Source organism: Sinohyriopsis cumingii, chromosome 14 (assembly GCF_028554795.1).
Source record: "Sinohyriopsis cumingii isolate HCF-2022 chromosome 14, ASM2855479v2, whole genome shotgun sequence".
Lineage (NCBI taxonomy): Eukaryota > Metazoa > Mollusca > Bivalvia > Unionida > Unionidae > Sinohyriopsis > Sinohyriopsis cumingii.
In genome coordinates, this window is record NC_142974.1 from 32,990,131 (window position 1) to 32,999,334 (window position 9,204).

The 9,204-nt window shown below is 34.2% G+C and overlaps 1 protein-coding gene across 1 annotated transcript in view; it reads left to right on the top strand.

Moving 5' to 3' along the window:
- The window catches only part of LOC149783535 (uncharacterized), a 73,059-nt gene that overhangs the window by 53,805 nt on the left and 10,050 nt on the right, over positions 1 to 9,204 (top strand). The gene's annotated exons all lie outside the window — the stretch shown is intronic.

The following is a 9,204-nucleotide window of genomic DNA, read 5'->3' on the forward strand; positions in this document are numbered from 1 at the left end:
TAAGTTGTTGAACAAAAAGTGCAAAAAGGAACTCTAATAGAATGAATGCTAAACACCAAGTGAATTGACCATGACCAATTGTCAAACAGCTTTTAGAATAAAAGGGCATCTAGTGTTGTGCACTGACATGGAGTAATTCTGACACAATTTGAATTTCAAGTCCTCTTCGAAGATATGCTGCTAAATCTCACTCACTGTCTCTCTGTTCGCTATTGCCTGTGTGTGAATCACTTTGTACACTGTAGTATCATTCCCTATTGCTAGTGTGTGGATCACTTTGTACACTGTAGTATCATTCCCTATTGCCAGTGTGTGGATCACTTTGTACACTGTGTATCATTCCCTATTGCCAGTGTGTGGATCACTTTGTACACTGTAGTATCATTCCCTATTGCCAGTGTGTGGATCACTTTGTACACTGTATCATTCCCTATTGCCAGTGTGTGGATCACTTTGTACACTGTAGTATCATTCCCTATTGCCAGTGTGTGGATCACTTTGTACACTGTAGTATCATTGCCTATTGCCAGTGTGTGGATCACTTTGTACACTGTAGTATCATTCCCTATTGCCAGTGTGTGGATCACTTTGTACACTGTAGTATCATTGCCTATTGCCAGTGTGTGAATCACTTTGTACACTGTAGTATCATTCCCTATTGCCAGTGTGTGGATCACTTTGTACACTGTAGTATCATTCCCTATTGTCAGTGTGTGGATCACTTTGTACATTGTAGTTATCATTCCCCATTGCCTGTGTGTGGATTACTTTGTTCACTGTAGTATCATTTCCCATTGCCAGTGTGTGGATCACTTTATACACTTTAGTATCATTCCCAATTACCAGTGTGTGAATAACTTTGTACACTGTAGTATCATTTATTTTCATGGGTCTCAGTTTTTTGAGGTTTTGTAGAGAAAGACAGTTTTATATGTACTTAAATTCATACTTTTTCCTGCCTAATATTTGTATTTATTTAATTTCATGGGTCTCAGTTTTTGTGGTTTTGTAGAGAGAGACAGTTTTTTCTCACCCATGTGACAGAAATCTACTTGTTTTGCTAACCTTACTTTTCTTATCTCAGTCTAGTCATCTCAGACCAGTCATCTCAGTCAAGGTGTCTATGCGCTCAGAACTACTTTTAAAAAAATAAACCCTTGTTGTCTTCTGCTGTGCCTATTGTAATAAAATCAAACAACAACAACAACAGCAACAACAATAAATATATAACAAAAACATAGTAACTTTAGTTAAATCCATCTTTGAGAACACACTATACAAAAACAATTCGAGAGAGAGACAAAGACAAACGCATATGATGTCGAGCATTTTGGTATTATGCTAGTTCGTTCCACACAGCATGGTCAGTTTTATCCTATATGCTGGCCTAGCTCAATACATTTTTAAATCAGCGTCATAAAATGTAGCTAAAGCTACCTAACTAGTTTTAAATACTTCGTGTAAAACAAATTATATACTGTTAGCTACATTTAATGATGCTGACCTGAAAATAACTGTGCTACAGATAGGATAAAATTCTCAATGCTGTGTGAAATGAACAATATAACAGAAAACACTTATCCCTGCATACATACTATACACTTCATAGCCTCCCTACTCTCTTAACAACTACAGAAAACTTAGTAACAGCTAGAAAAGTGTTATCTAAAACATGCTTTTTTCTAATTTTGTTAAGCATCTCCACTGTGCCCCGGTTGAATAAAAAATATACCTACAATATTTAACGACAAATAATACACCTACCAGCCAGAAGGAATAATTATATGTCAGCACATTAATCCATAAGCAAATTTCACTGTAGCACTTGCCATATTTCCAGGACATAAAAATAAATGTTCAAATTATCCGTGAACTTGAAAGTTTAGCACATGGTTATCCGCTTCGTTTCTGGAGGGTCTATTATACACGGGGGTAATTTTACAATCAATATTAAGGACAATACAAGTATGTCACACACAGTTTCACCTCCTCCAAAGAAAAGAATAGTTATATATGATAGTGACACAGATTTATGATTACCCATGACTAATCTAAAGAAAGATGTTGCTCTTCTTACAGCTTGTACTAAGTATAACTACAGTAGAGCTGAGTAGCCAATATCGTTTTATTATTTACAATATAACTTTTCAAAATTGGAAATGATGAAAATAAAACAGTTTCTTGTAATAAATATTAATTATTTATTGTCAATTTCATATAACGTCCATATATTAAATGTGATAATACCTCATTATTATACGATGTTTTACGTTATTTTTCTTTGCTCATGTGTATAAACTGTGTACTTCAGATGCAACGGTCACACCACAGCCCTCATTAACATATTTATATTATTGTACCGCATGTAAACATTGGACATGAGCGCTTGTGCAGAATTCTTTTTACTTTAAAGGAAAATATTGGGTGAGAAAAATAATCTACGTTGGGGTTTGGACTGAGACAAGGAAATCCTAGTCATGGGTTTATATTATATGTCTCCCCATGAGGCTTGCCCGAGTGGGGAGACATATAATATAAACCCACGACTGGGATTTCCTTGTCTTGGTCCAAGTCCCAACATAGATTCTATATATATGTACTTAATTTCATATTTTTTCCTGCCTAATAATTGTATTTATTTAATTTCATGGATTAACATCTGCAATCACCCAAAATAAAAAATACAAATGAATAAAACATATCGACAACAGGTGGTGGTCACTTCAACTTTTAAACAATACTACCACCTTTTTAAGCACAATCCAATACATTTGAAGATCAATCACTTACACTCACCATCAAAGGGAGGTAACTCAGCCAACACCACTAAGTTAATCATTTATTAAAGTACATGTATATGATTTCTTCCTTAAAACACTGAAAATAAAGCTGCACTATCAATTAATTTCTGATCATAGAAGTAGCACACTGGCTTAAAATATATATCACTGTCAGCTCAGATCATGTCATCATTCCACATGTGAACTAAATACAGGACTACCTGTCCCATTCTCAGTGCATTTACCAAGAAGTATCAACATTTAATGTATCCAGAGCCCATCAAAGTATTAATCTTTTTTCCACACTGTACCCAAAACATATAACTCTGCTTTCTGCATCATGTGTACTTTGACAGGAAACATTCAATCCAATTTAGGTTTTCATATAGCACAGAAGGAAATTATCTGAGTAGAGAAATAAGAGTTGCTGTCTTACCCTACATCTTATTCATGCAGCGATGGAATTAATTATGCACACCAAGGGATTTGTCAACTCATAAGCTACACAGTAACCAGTGTGAATTCCTGTTAGCACACAAATTATGTGGTCCAGAATCTGTAATTTCACTTAATTACCTGACAGACTTCTGGTGATTTCCCTTAATTACCTGCCATACATCTGGTTATTTCAGTTAATTATCTGCCAAACATCTGGTAATTTAGTTTTTACTCAGAAATGACAGTTATTATACAAAGTAATTGACTAAAGTCAAAACAGATCTTAGAAGTTGGCTCTGTTGCAAGATGCTCATCCATTTTGAGTAGCTGATTAGGAGTGAGCACTGCTCCCAACAAGGATTAAGTAAAACCAACGTACTGGATCAGTGCCTTCTTTCCTTTGAATTAAAAACTTCCAAGTTTTGTTTTAATGCAAGAATAGTAATCATACTTTTTTTCCGATATCAATGTTCACCAAATTCTGCAGGTGATACCCTTTAATTACCTGTCAAACATTGGTCAGCTTTATTTCTCAGAAATGGCAGATATTTATGAACCCCTTCTGAATTTCAATAAATGTTGATACCAAAAAAAGTATGTATCATCCCTATATTATAGGGTGGCCCAGGTAGGTGGGGGGCAGATTGATCAAAGGCTGTCACCTTAACAGATTACTGACATCTCACCTCTGTCTGCATTGGTGCACATCAGTGTGGGTATGTTGGAAAGCATGCCATTTGCTCCGCATTGGTCAATGGTTACAGATAATATACTAAGTCATAGGCCTGACTGCATCTGTAACACCTGGATGCTACACTGAAGCAAGGTGTAATTGGGTGGGTGGGTGTGTGATTTGGATTTTTAACGTAGCTTTAACAACTTTTCAGTCATATTTCAACAATGTCTATAGTGCGGGCAGTTTATAGTGATGTTTAGCACTGGGACATCATGACGCAGACATGTAGCATGATGTCCCACCCAATCACATTATCCTGACACCAGGCCAACCAGTCCTAAAACTAACCTCTTAATGCTGAGCACCTAGTAAGGCATATGTTAGTGCCATTTTTGTAAGTCTTTGGAATGACTCAATTGGTGTTCGAACCTGCAACCTCTCGTAAATTGGGGGTTTAACAACTACACTGGAAGACGGTCAATACACTTTTTGTATACTATTACATGTATTATCTTTGTGAATACACTTTTTGTATGCTGTCAATTACATGTATTATCTTTGTCAATACACTTTTTGTATACTGTCTATTAGATGTATTATCTTTATCAATACACTTTTTGTATACTGTCTATTACATGTATTATCTTTGTCAATACACTTTTTGTATACTGTCTATCACATGTATTATCTTTGTCAATACACTTTTTGTATACTGTCTATTACATGTATTTGTCAATACACTTTTTGTATTCTGTCTATTACATGTATTATCTTTGTCAATACACTTTGTGTATACTGTCTATTACATGTATTATCTTTGTGAATACACCTTTTGTATACTGTCTATTACATGTATTATCTTTGTCAATACACTTTTTGTTTACTGTCTATTACATGTATTATCTTTGTCAATGCACTTTTTGTATACTGTCTATTACATGTATTATCTTTGTGTTCTTTTATTTTTCGTTCTTTATGATATTGGCATCTTATTTTTTTCTCAACAAAATTTAAACAGAATTTAATAGATGCCTCAAGGTCACATGAGGTTTTACGTAGCCAGCATGTTAGCTTTATCTGTCACTGATTAAGCAATCAGTTGCACTTAATTGTGTACAAGCTTGTTTATTTAACAGATATAATAATTAATATTCATTTTGTGTACAGATATTATGGGATTAACCAGTCATATGATTCATTGGGTCGGGAAGCCATTTTAGAGTATCTATATATTCATGAATAATACATTCGAAGGCCCACTCCATTCGAAGGCCCACTCCATTCGAAGGCCCGCTAGCAGCATTGCCTTAAACTCATGACAGAAACAAAATGCGAAATTTGTGTTAATGTGATTTTATATGAATTTTTTACGTTTTATTTTAATTTTGTGAAAACTCGAAATTATTTGTCTAAAACAAAAACATTTGGACTCATAAATGTATAAAATGAATTGTATTAAAGTTAATTGAATTACATTTTTTCAGTGATAATTAAAGGCAGTTAAACCTAAAATTTCACGTTAAATAATTTTGATTTATGCAAATGGGAATGTAGCTATTGCATAAGGCGAAGGTTAGCAATATACACAAAAATCTTGTGCTATATCATGACCAGAATTGTGTTGAATGCTTGCTTATTACAGGTGGGTTTTACTGCAGTAATTTTTACATGTGAAATATGTAAAATGTTTCATAAATGTAACTCAACTGAAAATTACCAGAAGACTTGACTTTGAAGTCTGTAATAGAATTTATCTAACTTGATGTTTTTTTTAAAAGTTTAGCCTGATTAATGATATCCAGATGTACAGTATTATATTCTGACATTATCATGCTGTCCATGTGAGTCATCAAGTATACCACATTATAATGGTACATAATGCATTATTCCCTCATTATAATGATGTCTGTGTGTCATCAAGTAGACCACATTATAATGATACATAATGTAATATTCCCTCATTATAATGATGTCGATGTGAGTCATCAAGTAGACCACATGATAATGGTACATAATGCATTATTCCCTCATTATAATGCTGTCAATGTGAGTCATCAAGTAGACCACCTTATATGGTATATAATGCATTATTCCCTCATTATAATGCTGTCTGTGTGAGTCATCAAGTAGACACATAATAATGGTACATAGTGCAATATTCCCTCATTATAATAATGTCCATGTGAGTCATCAAGTAAACCACATTATAATGGTACATAATACAGTATTCCCTCATTATAATGCTGTCTGTGTGAGTCATCAAGTAGACCACCTTATAATGATACATAATACAGTATTCCCTCATTATAATGATGTCCATGTGAGTCATCAAGTAGACCACCTTATAATGGTACATAATACAGTATTCCACTATTATCATGCTGTCTGTGTGAGTCATCAAGTAGACAACTTTATAATGATACATAGTACAGTCTTCTACCGTTATAATGTTGTCCATGTGAGTCACCAAGAAGACCACCTTATTATGGTACATAGTACAGTATTCCCTCATTGTAATGCTGTCCATGTGAGTCATCAAGACTACTGCCTTATAATGGTACATAATCAAGAAGATCACCTTATTATGGTACATAATACAGTATTCCACCATTATAATGCTATCGATGTGAGTCATCAAGTAGACATCCTTATAGTGAGACCACATAATAATGAAGTACATAATACAGTACACCCCATTATAATGACAGTAATACAGTATACCCCCATTATAATGACATACGTGGGAGCCATCAAGTAGAACACCTTATAATGAGACCACATTATAATGAAGTACTTGATAACTGTAACTATTCTAATTTAGTTCTGCTCTTAAATCCACTCCCTTCCAACTGAAAGTAGTTCATTTTTATCTTATATTTGTGCTCCCCAGAATGTTACAAACTGAATTTACTTACATTAAACTATAATTATTTTAATTTTTAAAACCCTTACAATATAAGAAGAGGTATTACCTCAACAGTAAGTCCAGTAAAAATGACAAAAAGCCTCTAAACTAACAAATCTGAATTCAGCTTCCCAAGACAATGACAATAATTGATGTCAGGTACAGGTGACGAATAGTGGGTGTGAAAAGCTCCTTGTTCTCTATGATCTTTAATTAATTATTCAAATTGATAATCTGAGTACCAGTTATTGCATGTCCTAAAGGCTAATGCTAATTACACATATTCCATTTCATCACAGGATTAATAATGCTTGAGAGAAATTCAGCATTTGGACTGCAAACTCAATACATGACTTTCAGACCACGACATGCTGATACAAATTAAGGTTGCAACTATGGGAAGGGATCATACACTTCAACAATGCCAAAAATTATGAGCTATTTCCAGTAAGTCATATTTCACTGTCCAGCTTCACCTCCACAACCTGTCCAATCTTATGCTCCACCGTCAGATTCCCCAGACTCATGCTCACTGTTCAAGTTAACTGCCAGTGTTTAAAGTCCATACCTCCACTAGTCCCACAGAGTAGAAAGTCACAGTCCCTCCTGACAACGATGTCAGTGAAACAAATCAAAGATGCATAGTCCCTGTACCATTGATCATTCACGAGTCCATGGCGTGAATACGGTGGAATGAAAATCTGACATGGCAATAAATAACATCAAGAGATGGATACTAGCAGATTTTCCAAATTAATATAAAACTGTGGAAAAGGTGACAGAAGCTGAGCTACCTGTCCGAGTATTGTTAGAATGTGTATTGCATCCAAGAAAAATTAATTCACCAGTTTCAAAGCTGTTGTTTGCATCAAACAGCACAGTAATGCTATATTCCTGTTACATGCTTGATATGGGATTACTTAATAATAGTAATGCTATATTCCTGTTACATGCTTGATATGGGATTACTTAATAATAGTAATGCTATATTCCTGTTACATGCTTGATATGGGATTACTTAATAATAGTAATGCTATATTCCTGTTACATGCTTGATATGGGATTACTTAATAATAGTAATGCTATATTCCTGTTACATGCTTGATATGGGATTACTTAATAATAGTAATGCTATATTCCTGTTACATGCTTGATATGGGATTACTTAATAATAGTAATGCTATATTCCTGTTACATGCTTGATATGGGATTACTTAATAATAGTAATGCTATATTCCTGTTACATGCTTGATATGGGATTACTTAATTTGATTCAGTATGTAAAATGTACAGCTTCTTTTATCTTGTTTGTGATCTCAGTCTCTCTCTCACTTGCACACAGACATTCCCTGTTTCATGTTGCTTGATCACTTGCAGTTTTGTCTGTCTTCTCAATAATGAAAATGGATCAAACACGAAAGGACAAACATTTGGAACATTTTGTTCATTTGATACATTTTAGTACATTTGATACATTTTAGTACATTTTGAATATTCACACTTTTCAAGGGACAATAACTATGCCTAGAGCCAAGATCAAACGTGTTATTTGCACCAAATCTTATTTAAAAAAACTAAACAATCCCAATATGTGACATATCTGCTGCTCTTAACTGGGGAAAAGTGGCCATTGCAGCTCGTTCATATGTTTTCATTTCCCTATTGATAGCATCATTTCCCTATTGATAGCATCATTTCCCTATTGATAGCATCGTTTTCCTATTGATAGCATCGTTTTCCTATTGATAGCATTGTTTCCCTATTGATAGCATCATTTCCCTATTGATAGCATCATTTCCCTATTGATAGCATCGTTTTCCTATTGATAGCATTGTTTCCCTATTGATAGCATCATTTCCCTATTGATAGCATCATTTCCCTATTGATAGCATCGTTTTCCTATTGATAGCATTGTTTCCCTATTGATAGCATCATTTCCCTATTGATAGCATCGTTTTCCTATTGATAGCATTGTTTCCTTATTGATAGCATTGTTTCCCTACTGATAGCATTGTTTCCCTATTGATAGCATTGTTTCCCTATTGATAGCTTTGTTTCCCTATTGATAGCATTGTTTCCCTATTAATAGCCTCACTAATTTTATCTCCTAAGTGGGAATTTTGCCTTCAACCAGCTTTGACTAGAATTGACCTGGACAGTAAATATTGTGTGTAATGTAATTCTTCATAGCCATGTGTTTCATGGCCTTTAACTGGGACAATGGCAATTATGAATACAAGAATTAACAGTTTATTCAAAGGAGTTAATTGACAATGAAATAGGTGTTAATTGACAATATAATAGATGTTAATTGACAATGGAATAGGTGTTAATTGACAATGGAATTTGTGTTAATTGACATTGGAATATGGTTGTCACCTTGTGCACAAAAAGATCTTTGTCAT